This window comes from Bidens hawaiensis, unplaced genomic scaffold (assembly GCF_021521415.1).
Source record: "Bidens hawaiensis isolate Kalapana, Puna unplaced genomic scaffold, B.hawaiensis_p1.1 tig00013115_1, whole genome shotgun sequence".
Taxonomy (NCBI): domain Eukaryota; kingdom Viridiplantae; phylum Streptophyta; class Magnoliopsida; order Asterales; family Asteraceae; genus Bidens; species Bidens hawaiensis.
Genome location: NW_027492105.1, coordinates 402,346 through 416,781, shown reverse-complemented (window position 1 = coordinate 416,781; position 14,436 = coordinate 402,346). Strand labels below are relative to the sequence as shown.

General features: G+C 37.1%; 1 pseudogene across 1 annotated transcript; it reads left to right on the top strand.

Annotated features, from left to right (window-relative positions):
• The first annotated feature begins 2,520 nt into the window (after positions 1-2,520).
• LOC143543283 (pyruvate, phosphate dikinase, chloroplastic-like) lies at positions 2,521-9,455 on the top strand (annotated as a pseudogene). Its single transcript, XR_013137042.1, has 20 exons — positions 2,521-2,567; positions 2,783-2,839; positions 3,559-3,792; positions 3,876-4,012; positions 4,115-4,277; positions 4,363-4,576; positions 4,675-4,803; positions 4,918-5,097; positions 5,200-5,336; positions 5,438-5,602; positions 5,703-5,864; positions 6,458-6,547; positions 6,618-6,756; positions 6,834-7,011; positions 7,495-7,624; positions 7,709-7,837; positions 8,071-8,208; positions 8,285-8,362; positions 9,102-9,193; positions 9,356-9,455. The product of XR_013137042.1 is annotated as a pyruvate, phosphate dikinase, chloroplastic-like (transcript).
• Positions 9,456-14,436: the final 4,981 nt, after the last annotated feature.

The window sequence follows — 14,436 nt, the reverse complement described above, 5'->3', positions numbered from 1 at the left end:
TAACCAATTCAACTTAACCGACACATTTAATTTTTATTCGTGACAACAAATAACCCCACACATGTCATCTAGCATCTCACGCCTGCTTGCGGTGCGCACATATAATGTATATATGTGTGAACCCTTGGGTGGGCAAAAGTAAAATTGCACTAATTTTGACGTTATTTTACTAATCACGTGAAAATAACGTTAAAAGTGGCGGAAGGTTAATCAGGTATCATGTGGTGGCGTTGATAGCCGAAAGACAAGGGCACATGCACCAATCAGCCGGTGTCCCGACGTGTCTTATGTCCAAGGCTTGATTCAAAACTACTATCGAGCCGGGGGTCTCACCGGAAGCAGCCTCTCTATCCCTATGGGATAGAGGTAAGGCTGTCTACATCTTACCCTCCTCAGACCCTACCATAGCATTGCTATTGGTGGGATATACTGAGTACGATGATGATGATGATGATGATGTCATCTAGCATCTTCCATAAACTAATTTTTCAAAATAATTAACATATAAGTCAAGTAACGGTCGTTTTCTAGTTGCAAGTGTTGATATGGTACACTCATATCCAATCCTGAACACTTGGAACACACTTTTTTGTCATTCATCTATACTCATGTCACCTTCCCTGAAAACGAACAATTTTACATGATCACAATTAATATATCATTCTTCATGGTCAAACCTGCAAATTTCTGTTAACCGCCCAAACGCCCATACTTCATCGAAATTCGGTCCACTCATTGATTCATATCTTCTTTGCTCATCAACTCCATCTCCTCCTGCTATTGCCGGTATCTCACTTTTGCAGGTATCATGTAGTTTCTGCTTAGTTAGTCTTGAAATCGGTAATCGGTTTATGTGATCTATCGGTTATGTATTCCCTCGATCACTTCTAAACGAGCTGACGCTGAGGGAGCTCAAGCTCGGCTTGTTTTGAACTCTTTTTCTAAAGCTTAAGCTCATTTTCCTAAGCTCGGGGCTTAGCTTGTTTATTATTTATTTAATTAGTAATTAATTTATATACGATTTTTAATTATTTTTATATATGTCGAGAAAAACCTTAAAAGTAGCCTATGTTTGGCTTGAGTTTGGTTGTACAATGTGTAATTAATACACAGAAGTACAAAATGGTAAACCTTAAATATACACGAGGTTCGAGCTCGTACTCGGTAATTAAACAAACTTTCTTTGATGCTAGACTCGGCTCGAGCTCGAAAACCTCGGTTCCTTTCGAACTTTTATCAATTAGATCTCAAGTAGCTCGTTAGCGGCTCGACTCGTCTCATTTGCACTCCTAATCTCGATCCATAATTTTATTTTACATTTTATCGATATTTGATTTTACGTAATAAGTGGTTGTGAATTTGAGCAGGGGAAGGGAGAAGATGAGTTCATTGTTTGTTAAAGGTTTGCTTCAAAAATCAGTCGATGAGTCGTGTTTACCGACAAGACTGAAACAACGTCAGACGGGTGAAAACGGTGATCTCCGCAGGCTAAACCACCAACGTCAACCGCCTTTTATCAAGTGGAGTTGCCGTGGAGACTTCATTGTAGCTTGCAGAGTAGAGTCACACATTGGTGGTTTAGGTCCACTACAAGCGATTCTTAATCCGGTGTGGCGACTAAAAAGGTATGGTACATCTTATTTATTTTGTTATACTCTCATCAACACCATAACTCATTTTCTCCGCCGCCTAGTCAACATGCCACGTCATCTTATTTTATCTAACACATTTTTATCCTCAAGTCCTCAATGCTACTACTCTTTTTCCCACATACAACATACTTTCTATTATTTAATTATATACGATGTGATTACAAAATAAAATAATAAAAAAATCATGAATGGGTGCATACGAGTGGAGACTTTTTCAATCACGTACGATGCGGATAGTCTTACCATTTACAATTAAAAGTCCATAAACTTTTACAAAATTACTTTATATGTGTCGATAGACAAACCAAGGTCAAAGGGTGCCTTTATGACTTATATCCACAGGACCACCACTTTAAGCCTAGTCACTTTAGGAAGATTGTTTTCTTGTTGAATATGTCACTTTAAAAATGGGATTTTTTAACCAAAAGTCACATACTCTTTAAATTTATTTTAAATTATATTTTTTACCTCATTTATTTAAAAGACAAAGTCTCATCCAATACGCTGGTGTCACTAAGACTAGAGAGTTGGGTTTTAAAAATCTGATATAACTAATTTAAACAAAAGATTAAAGTTATTTATTCATCTTGGATAGGATCTCTACAACGTGGTTGACGTACATGCCATCTTGTGTTAAGTTTATCTAAAAAACAGTAGTTACTAACTTACTATAAATAATAAAGACATATATAGACATATATTGGTATACATATATATCTCTCTGGCTTCCTCTCACGGCTGATCAGATAAAGACAAAAGGAATGCAGTTTTCAGCGTTCCAAGATGCTCACGTGTCTCTGTATATTGCCACGTAGATTGACGTGTCATTTTATATAATTTCCATTACCCCTATAAATAGAAACAATGACTTGAAATCTTGATTAGTGGCCAAGTCTACACAACACAATGGCAAAGGTCCTTTTCTTTATGCATATTATGATTATTACATGTGTTGTATAATTGTACTTTATAATATAATAATTATGGCTTTGTAGGTTTTACATGTATTGTATAATTTTATTGTTTAGAACACAATATATAATTATAAGCACAGCTGATATTGAGTTTGAGTTTAATAAAGAAAGATTAATTTGAACAAGTTTTAATTGTGTGTTTGGTTGCATATGCAGAGAGTTTTCACTTTTGGTAAAGGAAGAAGTGAAGGCAACAAGGACATGAAATCCTTGGTAAGCATATCATTATTTTGTTTTTACTCTTAAATTCATTTAGTTATAGTTAGTTTGAAAATTATAATATAATTGATAGGACTGTGAAAATGAGTTTATAAATATATATTTTAGATTTAGTAAGTGTGAAAAGTTTTGGGAATTTCATGTATCCTTTCTAAGCTTGAAAATATGATATTCTTCTAAACAGAATTTTTTTTAGAGAAATATGATATTATATAAATTTAGAAAATATATGTGAAACTGGTACCAAAACCATGAAAAAGGATAAATGTTTTTCTTATGGTTGGAGTGAAAAAAATAATAATAAGGTAAATAAAGGAGGGGTTTGGTTCACATAATGATTTAAGAAGATTGAAAACTAATATAATTGAAAACATTTTTTTTTTTAATTTAAGTAACTAAAATTTAAATGAATGCAATAATTCTAGTTTGTTTGGTAAATAAAACATGAATAATAAAAAAAATATATACTTTTAGTACTAATAAATTATTATGATAAGATTATTATTACAATCAATAGTTTATTAAACAATTAATTATTATTATTATTAATGCAAAGTTTATAAAGATTTTCTTTGAATTAGAAACTGTTTGTGATTATTACTAGTAACACAAATGGATGAATAATATATAATATCAAGCTAATATAACAAGGTAACATGATAAATCATCTAATTCTGTTATAACTGATTAAACATCTGGACTGATCACTACAGTTGGGAGGAAAGGGAGCAAATCTTGCAGAGATGGCAAGCATTGGTTTATCAGTTCCTCCCGGGCTCACTATTTCAACTGAAGCATGCGATGAATATCAACAAAATGGTAAAAAACTGCCTCCAGGTTTATGGGATGAGATTCTGGAAGGCTTACAGTTTGTCCAGAAAGAGATGGGAGCATCTCTCGGTGACCCGTCTAAGCCTCTCCTCCTTTCGGTCCGTTCAGGTGCTGCGGTACGTATTCTACATTCAACAATCTAAATATCATGATACATTAATATGCATACATTTCCTTTGACCCAACCCGGTCTCTTCAGATATCGATGCCTGGTATGATGGACACGGTTTTGAATCTTGGGCTTAATGTGAGGTGGTGGCTGGTCTAGCTGGCAAAAGTGGGGCCTGGTTTGCGTATGACTCGTATAGAAGGTTTCTAGACATGTTTGGCAATGTTGTAAGTGCTTCTTTGATCATTTCTTGATGTATAAGTTGCTTGTTTATAAATGTTTATAAAGTTATCCATCTGATATTAACTTTGTTGAGATGATTTCTGAAGGTAATGGATATCCCGCACGCGTTATTTGAGGAAAAGTTAGAACAGTTGAAAGCTGAAAAAGGGGTTCATCTCGACACCGATCTCACTGCTGCTGATCTTAAAGATCTTTTTGAGCAATACAAGGATGTGTATGTTGAAGCGAAGGGTGAAAAGTTTCCTACGGGTATAAGTTATAGTTTTAAGAGTGTCTATTACTAACGGGCCGAATGGAAAATAGAAAAAATGAGTGTTTAATCTCTATTGTGCAGATCCAAAGAAACAGTTGGAGTTGGCGGTGAATGCGGTTTTTGATTCTTGGGACAGCCCGAGGGCCAATAAGTACAGGAGTATTAACCAGATAACGGGCTTAAAGGGGACCGCGGTTAACATTCAAAGCATGGTGTTTGGCAACATGGGGAACACTTCAGGAACTGGTGTACTGGTGAGAAGAAGCTTTATGGGGAGTTTCTAATCAATGCACAGGTAAAAAATCATTTTTGTCTCAAACGGGCTTTTAGTACATGTCGGGCTGGGTTGACCCACCAACGCTTTCTTTATAAAATCTGAACTTTTTTAAATAGGGAGAGGATGTTGTTGCTGGGATCCGAACACCAGAAGAGTTGACGACCATGGAGAAGTGCATGCCTGAAGCATACCGAGAGCTTGTGGAGAACTGTGAGATCTTAGAAAGACACTATAAAGATATGATGGTAATCATTATTATTTAAAAGAAAAAAAAAACTCGTTTATGTCCTTTTGAAAATAATGTGTTTAAACTTTAAAGATTGGAAAATGTAACAATATGTTTGGTGTTATGAGCACAGGATATTGAATTCACCGTTCAAGAAAACAGACTTTGGATGCTGCAATGCCGAACCGGGAAACGCACCGGTAAAGGTGCAGTAAGGATTGCAGTCGAGATGGTGAACGAAGGGTTAATTGATACTAAAACAGCAATTAAGAGGGTTGAAACTCAACATCTGGATCAGCTTCTTCATCCACAGGTACTATCAGTGGGTCCCGGGTTGCTAACGGGTCAAAACAGGCTTCATAGTTTCTATATTAGATGGAAATTTGATATCACTGATTATGTTTCTGTGGTCCAGTTTGAGGATCCGTCTGCTTACAAAAGCCATGTGGTAGCAACGGGTTTACCCGCATCCCCCGGGCAGCTGTGGGGCAGGTTGTGTTTAGTGCAGAAGATGCAGAAACATGGCATGCACAAGGAAAGAGTCCCATATTGGTATGCATCATATGCAATACGCATATCGCATATATGATTATTATTATTATTATTATTTTAAAGTTGAAGTGATATCATAAATATGTTGATGCAAAGTGAAGGTGAGGACCGAAACCAGCCCAGAAGATGTTGGTGGTATGCATGCAGCAGCCGGAATCTTGACTGCTAGAGGAGGAATGACATCACATGCAGCTGTGGTGGCCCGTGGGTGGGGGAAGTGTTGTGTTTCGGGCTGTGCTGATATTCGTGTGAATGATGACTTGAAGGTCAATCTCTATAATCAGCCTTTTTAGAGCTATAAGTCTATAACCCTTAATCAAGTAACCGAGATTATAAGTTTAATGCAAACGGGCCTTTTTTGTGCAGGTATTTACAATAGGTGAGCGTGTGATTAAAGAAGGTGAATGGATTTCACTTAATGGTTCAACCGGTGAAGTTATATTGGGTAAACAGCAATTGGCTCCACCCGCAATGAGTGATGATTTAGAAACATTCATGGCGTGGGCTGATCAAGTAAGACGTCTCAAGGTATTGACCATGACGGAAGTCACTCGGGATCACATGAAATGTTCAATCAGTTAACGGGTTGACAGACAGTAATCAAGTTGTAAACATGTTAATCGGGTTGGTAGGTTGAGAGAAATAAGTTAAATGGGTTGGTAAGTTGTAATAAATGAGTTAAACGGGTTGGTGGGTCAATCTGTTGACTTAAACAGGCTAAAAAGGTCAACCCAAACATGACTCGTTTAATTAAACGGGCACCTACTTACTAAACAGGTTAAATATGAAAACTCAAAACTTAATTACTTTCGGTAGGGCCGGGCTGTTAATAGACGAGTAAACGGGTTGGCTGGTCAACCTGTTGACTAAAACAGGCTAAACAGGAACCCAAACACGATTCGTAAAATTAAACCTGCCAACCCGAACCCAACCCCTTTAATTAAATAGGTCAACCCACGCACAACCTGCTTACCAAACTTAGTCTGAGCGGGTTACATATTACAATCCAAAACCTGATTATATGCAAGTCAGGCCAGCCCGGACCAGGCATTGTCACACCTATAGTATAGCCTATGAAATGACGGGTTGGTTCTTGCCACTTGTGGGTGGTTTCTAAACAGGTAATGGCAAATGCAGACACACCTAATGATGCATTAACGGCCAGAAACAATGGTGCTCAAGGAATTGGACTTTGTAGGACTGAGCATATGGTAATATTTTTTATATACTTATTTATGATATCAACATATTCTGGTCATTTAAAACTTTTGATATATTCAGTTCTTCGCTTCGGATGAGAGGATAAAAGCTGTAAGAAAAATGATCATGGCCGTCGATCAAGAGCAGAGAAAAGCAGCTCTGGACCTCCTACTTCCCTACCAAAGATCCGATTTTGAGGGCATTTTCCGGGCCATGGATGGTAGTTTTTTAGCAGTCTAAACACTAATTTTTAGATCATTTCCAAAAAATATAGATTAATTTTGTTGAATATTTCAGGTCTTCCGGTGATGATCCGCCTTTTAGACCCTCCCCTCCATGAATTTCTACCCGAAGGTGATCTTGACCAGATAGTCAGTGAGCTTACCGTGGATACAGGCATGTCTGAGGATGAAATCTTTTCCAGGATTGAGAAATTATCTGAAGTCAACCCAATGCTTGGTTTCCGCGGCTGCAGGTATGATTTTATCAAGACATTTACAAAGGAGCCTGCTATAGAAAACACCACCCCAAATAGTGTACACTGTCATATCAATATATCATACGAGCCATATGTTGTCATGCGGGCCATATGGATATCAAATCAACTTTGCACATGACCATCATACGGCCATGTGATAGGGAGAGATGCTCATATGGATCGTATGACTTTGTCAATGGTCACACCCATTATTCTTTGTCGGTCAAAAATATCATACGGGCTGTATGATCATTGTCCCTGTCATACTGTCCGTAGAGGCCATGTGGAGCGTATAACATGTCGGTGGTGTCAGTGGTGTTTGTTTAGCACTACCCAATTTCAAAACCAGATAGGACACCGGCAACCGGCTACAAAACCAGTCTGGTTGAGTCTATTTCAACCACCTAGATAACCGGACTAGGTTCATAATAAGAAAAAAGTAAGCATTTTCTTGATCCATGTTCGATTTTACGATCTCAGGCTGGGGATTTCATATCCGGAGCTAACAGAAATGCAAGTACGTGCGATCTTTCAAGCTGCAGTATCTATGATCAACCAGGGCGTGACAGTTATTCCAGAGATCATGGTTCCGTTAGTCGGAACACCTCAGGCACATTCTCATTTTTCATAAACTTCAATCTCCTAATCCTTGATTAATATCATCTAAATCTATGGTTTCAATCCTCATTCTCAGGAACTACGGCATCAAATCAGCGTCATTCGCGGTGTAGCAACAAATGTTTTTGCTGAGATGGGGTTGACATTGGAGTATAAAGTTGGCACCATGATCGAGATTCCTCGAGCGGCTCTAATCGCTGATGAGGTATGTATTTGAGACTATATTATTAGAGTTTCATTATTATATATTTGCGTACAAACGTCCACATAGGCTCTGATACAATGTAGAATAATGGAAACCTGTGTGATGGATTATTAATCAGCAATATAATACTCAAACTCGAATAATATATTCTATAATAGTACGATCTTAAAGTTAATCAAATCTATTCACCATTTTTACTTTATGTGAAATGTCAAATAATGTTGGACTTGCAGATTGCAAAAGAAGCCGAGTTCTTTTCATTCGGAACCAACGATCTGACACAGATGACGTTCGGGTACAGTAGAGATGATGCAGGCAAGTTTCTGCAAGTTTATCTTTCCCAAGGCATTCTACAACATGATCCATTTGAGGTCAGTGACAAAAAATTTAGTATCCATATATTCTCGGTAAATATATTGACACTTAACATCATATGATGGTTTGTAGGTTATTGACCAAAAAGGGGTGGGTCAACTGATCAAGATGGCGACGGAGAAGGGCCGTGCAGCCAATCCTAAACTAAAGGTGAGCTCGGTTCGTTATGAGTTGTTGTGTTCGTAAGTTGGGCTTTCGGTTTATTTGGATGAAATCAAAAAATCAAACAAAAAGTTATATTTGATTTCGGTTTGGTTTTGGGTTCCAAGCAAAAAAATGAATAACCGTTATCTGTTATTACTTAGATCAGGTTGGGTTAAATAAGATGGAGCTAAAATAGTAACTGGATCGTGCTAAATGACAAAGCTCAAATAACTGGATTGGTTCATTTTTAAACAATTTTTGTTCGACTTCTGGTTTAATCGGTTTAAAAACATATATTAAACACCCCTAATTGTAAGGTGACAATATAGATTGTTTGAATAGTAAGTTAAAATCGATATTCTTTACAACGGGTCGGTTTTGGGTTAGTAAACGCTTTTCAACTCTTAAATCTCTTAAGAGTGTTACATGCTTAAGAACTTGTGACTATAAATTTAGAAGATTTAACCATTCTTGAAAAAACTTTTGTGACTCGCCGTGGATGACCCATTTATATAGTTTTAGAGTTTTCATGTATTTATTTTCTATACATTTTGAGTCACCATTTATACATTTTATAGAGATTTTTACATATTTATATTTTTATACATTTTGAGTGGCATTTGACTCGTTAAGGCCAAATTATAACCTCAACGAGCCATTTTACTCTTGGGCCAAAATTGCTACATTTAGTTATGTTGGTTTTTTGTTTGATCAAGTACTAAACGATGGTACAACTGATACGCAGGTTGGGATATGCGGGGAACATGGTGGGGAACCTTCTTCTGTTGCCTTTTTTGATGGAGCGGGACTAGATTATGTGTCTTGTTCTCCATTCAGGTACGTACGCATATAGTGACATATCCATAAATTTTTCCATTAGGTTCACTGTTTTTAGATGTTCGCTTATTGGGCCGGTATATCACTTTGGGATTGGGATGTTAGAGTGTTGGTTTTTTGCTTAATTCTTTATGGGCTTCTCTATTTCTATTGTTGCTGCAGGGTTCCTATTGCAAGGCTGGCCGCTGCACAAGTTGCTGCTTAAGCTTCGAAAGGAGGACGACGGCTTTCTCATTTCCCATCATTGTACATAAATAATCGTATATAAATAATCGTGATTATTGTAATATAATGGTGAAAATGATCGCGGTTTGGACGAATCAGCCAATTATATCTTGGTTTGGTTTGGTTTGATATACAAGAATTTACTTTTCAAACAAATAATGACCATGCACTAAGTAATGTATATTTTGAAAGTTGTATGCATGCAGTCCTAAACTTCTATGGAAACCAAAGTCAGTCACTCAATTCAATCTCAAACAAAGTAACTTATACTTTATTTTCATATTTCTTTATGAAAGTAATAGTTTTAATTAGATTATTAATAATATATATTTGGTTTAAATATATAATAATAATTGAATATGAATTTTTTATTTTACTGTATCGTTAGAATATATGATTAAGCTATTAAATTATTCTATTTTATTAAATTTTGGAATATTAGCTTATATAGTTGTTTTATCAAATTTTCTATGTTAATGTCAATTGTTTTTACTTGAGAAAAAGTGTACTTGGTTAAAAGGTTCAACTTCAAATGCTAATGAGATAATAGTCAAAAAGATAAGTTGAATTACTAAAAATTTGAAACAACAATTATGTTTTTTCGGCCATTAAAATTTGAAACAACAATTATCTTCTTACATAAAGGAAGTGATGAATGATGATTTTTATTATATGTTTGTAATTTAGTTTAGTTTTAAATATTTTATAATGTGACCCGACTCAACTTGAAACGGACCCAAAATTTTTAATTACTGCCATACACAACCAACCTCATGAAAAATATTTCCGGGTCTGTCACTGAGTTACGAATTAAGGCGAAAAAGAATAAAGAAGTCAAGATGTACAGGCAATCCTGAACGTAAGAAAACTTTAAATGATTAGAACTCCGTTGCGGTAAATATACTAACGCTTTGGCACAGTTGTGAGGCAAGAGACACAACGACAACTGACAAGCTTGTCGCGACATAAGATATAACCGTGAAAACCTGAGATTTACAATTGTGATGTTGTTGCATGGTGGCTAACAGAAGACTATGAACCGAAGAAAAACAAATAAAATCTAACTTTAATGCATACACATTACTATGGATGATGGGAGTATGCTAATAGACTTGGTATTATGTAGATTATTACTTGCATGTTAAACCTATGAGTCGTAATAATACTATAATCTTTTATACTAACTTAATTTCACTTTTAAATATTTTTATTTTAACCAAATGCACAGAAAGTGAACAAACACATGGGAATGCATGGGTATATATACAAAGCTTCACTAATTTGTATCATTCTACAACTTTTACTCTCAAGTGAAACTTAGCTTTCTTTCTTCGATTCTTCTAGATCAATTGCACCAACGCATGGATATTTTAATAGAAAACTCATTTGGAATATAATAAACGAAAGTGCTACAACTGTAAATAGTAAACGCAGTTTTCTGTTTTATGAGAAGTCTCATGTTTGAATCTTACTTTAACTGGTTTCCTAACATAATATACTGAAGACCATATGCCTTGTACAAGCTACTATTTACTTGATCATTTTTATTAGCTGGCTATTGACGGGCTATGTGAGTTTTCTTATAACGTTTTAACAAAAAAAAATCCTTTGAATATTATTATTATTATTATTATTATTAAAAAGTAACAATTTAAGATAATAATCCAATGTATACAATTTAGTGTGGCTGGTCAAATATATAGTCCTGTCGCCATCCACAATAATTAATCGTCCCAAACTTTTTTTACTTTACAAATGAATGAAAGATTTTGTTTTATGTGATTAAACTTATCTTCAAATTCATTTGTATCACCCAATTTAGCTTGGGTTCTTCAATAAAATATTTGAGTTAGATCTTGTTGGGTTCGTAGGCCTTTTTGTTTAGGCCCAGTTTATTATTTGAAGTCCGATGGGTGTAGGGTGGCCAAACCGAAGCCCGGCCCGGTTTAGATTTCTTGTTTAATAAGATGTAATCCAATAAACAATTTATAATATTAATAATAGTGCTATTGCCATTGTTACCTATAAGATGCAAACCCTAGACTATTCCCTATATATATGATGTTATGTACTTGTAATCCCTTGTCACTCAATAAAGAAAGAATACCTAGTTGCCACCCGTGGACGTAGGTCAGTTTAGACCAAACCACGTTAAATACTCGTGTTTGTTATTGCTTTCGTGTGTTGTGTTCAGTTTCGTGTGTGTGTTTAATCCTAACAAGTGGTATCAAGAGCTTAGGTTCAGATCACACGAAGAACGCGTAGAACCATCTCCGTCGCCACTGCTCAGGAGGATTGCAGGTTGCGATCCCGTTAGCCGCAGCAGAAAGCCTTGACCGCCGCCACCACCCTCCAACGGTTGGCAGTTTCCGCCATCGCTAGAATTGTTGTCGCCAACGATCAGTGGTTAGTTTGATGTTCTTTTATTTTGTTGAAAACTATTAATCAGAGCATCACCATTGGTATCTCATCGTATGCGCCGTCTCGTGAAGATAGGTTTGTTTTGACTTGGAGTGTGATTTCCAAGTAGGTTGGAGACCGAGATATTTTATGTTTCTTTGGACCAGATCCCACATGGGCCTAGCAAATTAAAAGTGGTCTATTTTGGTTTGCTGTTGAGCCGTGACTTAGGCTGTTGCCCAAGTTCAATATTTTTTGGGTAGGATTAATAAATAGAAAATAATAATATATATATTTATATATTGGGTGGAGATCATATATTATTGCAAAGTACGAGCCGGGAACAATTGAATCAAGAACCTATTTTTGAAGAACAGTTGTCAAGTCAGAAGAAACGTTAGAAATCGAGAACCAGTGCCAACCGCGATTGTCAGGTTTTATCGTTTCAGTTTAAAGTTTCAGTTTATGATTTGCAGTTCGTTATTGTTTAACAGAGTTCAATAGAACAGTCGTTAAGTTCAGGCCCGTGCCATTGTTGTGTCTGTCTCTGTTTTTATCCAGGTTTTCCGTTTTAGTTATTGTAATGGAAGAAGACAGAAATGTTTCGATACAGAAGTTTGATGGACAGAAGTTTGGTTGGTGGAAGATGCAGATTGAAGCGCTACTTTGTCAGAAAGACTTGGATGTAGTGCTTGAGGATGAAAAACCAGAAAAGTTGTCAGAAGCAGATTGGAAGAAGTTAGACAAGAAAGCTAGGGCTTGTATTACTTTGTCGTTGTCGGAATATGTAGCGTTTAACATCATGAAAGAAACCACAGCGCGTGGTATGATGGAGGCACTATCCAACATGTATGAGAAGCCTTCAGCAGTAAATAAGGTCTATCTTATCCGAGAGCTAGTGACAACAAGAATGAAAGACGGTGGGTCAGTTACAACGCATATTAATAATCTTAATTCGATCATGTCCTGCTTAGTGTGAGTTGACATTAAGTTTGATGATGAAGTTCAAGGCCTGTTGTTATTATCCTCTTTGCCCGACAGTTGGTCGCAAACAGTGACTGCGGTTTGTAGTTCGTCTACAAAAATTACTTTTGATGGGATTCGGGACCTGATTCTGGGAGAAGATTCAAGACGCAGAAGTTCAGGTGAATCATCAGGCAATATGTTTGTCACAGAAGGCAGAGGTAAGGGAAAACATCGAGGCAATGGGAGTACGAAGAGGAGTCAGTCTAAGACTCGTAAAGATATAGTATGCTGGAGTTGTAAAGAGAAGGGACACTTTAGGAATCAGTGTCCGAATGGTAAGAAAGAGGTGAACGTTACAGAAGACGACACAGATGACGGGGTCAGTAGTGATGAGGCTTTGGTTTGCAGTGTTGAGAGTAACGTTGATGCTTGGGTGATGGATTCTGGTGCATCGTTTCATGCCACTCACTGTAGTGAAACGATGAAGAATCTAAAGTTTGGGGATTTTGGAAAGGTTCGACTTGCGAACGATGATATTTTAGAGGTTACGGGTATGGGAGATGTTGATTTGATAACTTCATCTGGTAGTTCTTGGATTTTGAAAGATGTGAGGGTTATTCCAGGTTTAAAGAAATGTTTGATTTCAGTTGGGCAGTTGGATGACCAGGGGCACGATGTTAAGTTCGGGAATGAGCAGTGGAAGGTAGTAAAAGGAAATCTCGTGGTTGCTCGTGGCAAGAAAATGGGTTCATTGTATATGGTCGGCATGTCACCGAAAGGAGTGGATCCAGTTTTGGTGAAAGACAAAATCCGGTTCACAGAATCTCGTGGGCAAAAGAAGGTTCGTTTTGCAAGTAACAAACCCAGAGCCAAAGTGAAGATTCAGGATGAACGAGTTAGGAAGGTTAAATCAGTCGGAGGACATCGTGACAGTGGGAGCACAGGTCGTGTTACAGTTCCAGGTCGAAAGTGGACTAAGAAAACTAGTATTCCAGCTGTAAAAGTCTCTCCAGTGAATTACTTGCTGCATATGGAGAGTGTTTGTTCTCAGGTTATCTCAGGATCCGGTAGTTTGTTACAGTGGGAGCCGGTAGGGACAGAGATGGGTCAGGGGCAGTTTTAGCCGTGACTGACGTGTTGGAGCTCCGGGGAGCTTCAACAGGCCTTCAGGTTAATTGATGAGAGGCGGTGGCAACTAGAAGAAGTTTAATGTTCAGATTACAGAAGTAAAATCAGGAGTGCAGACGAGAGTATTCAAGGCCTCCGAGTGGGAGATTGTTGGGTTCGTAGGCCTTTTTGTTTAGGCCCAGTTTATTATTTGAAGTCCAAATGGCAGACGGTTGTAGGGTGGCCAGACCGAAGCCCGGCCCGGTTTAGATTTCTTGTTTAATAAGATGCAAACCCTAGACTATTATCTATATATATGATGTTATGTACTTGTAATCCCTTGTCACTCAATAAAGAATACCTAGTTGCCACCCGTGGACGTAGGTCAGTTTAGACCGAACCACGTTAAATCCTCGTGTTCGTTATTGCTTTCGTGTGTGGTGTTCAGTTTCGTGTGTGCGTTTAATACTAACAGATCTTACGGAGTTGTCAGTTTGAGACTGTCAAATGACATCTAATGGTATGGTTTCCTGTGGTAATGTTCA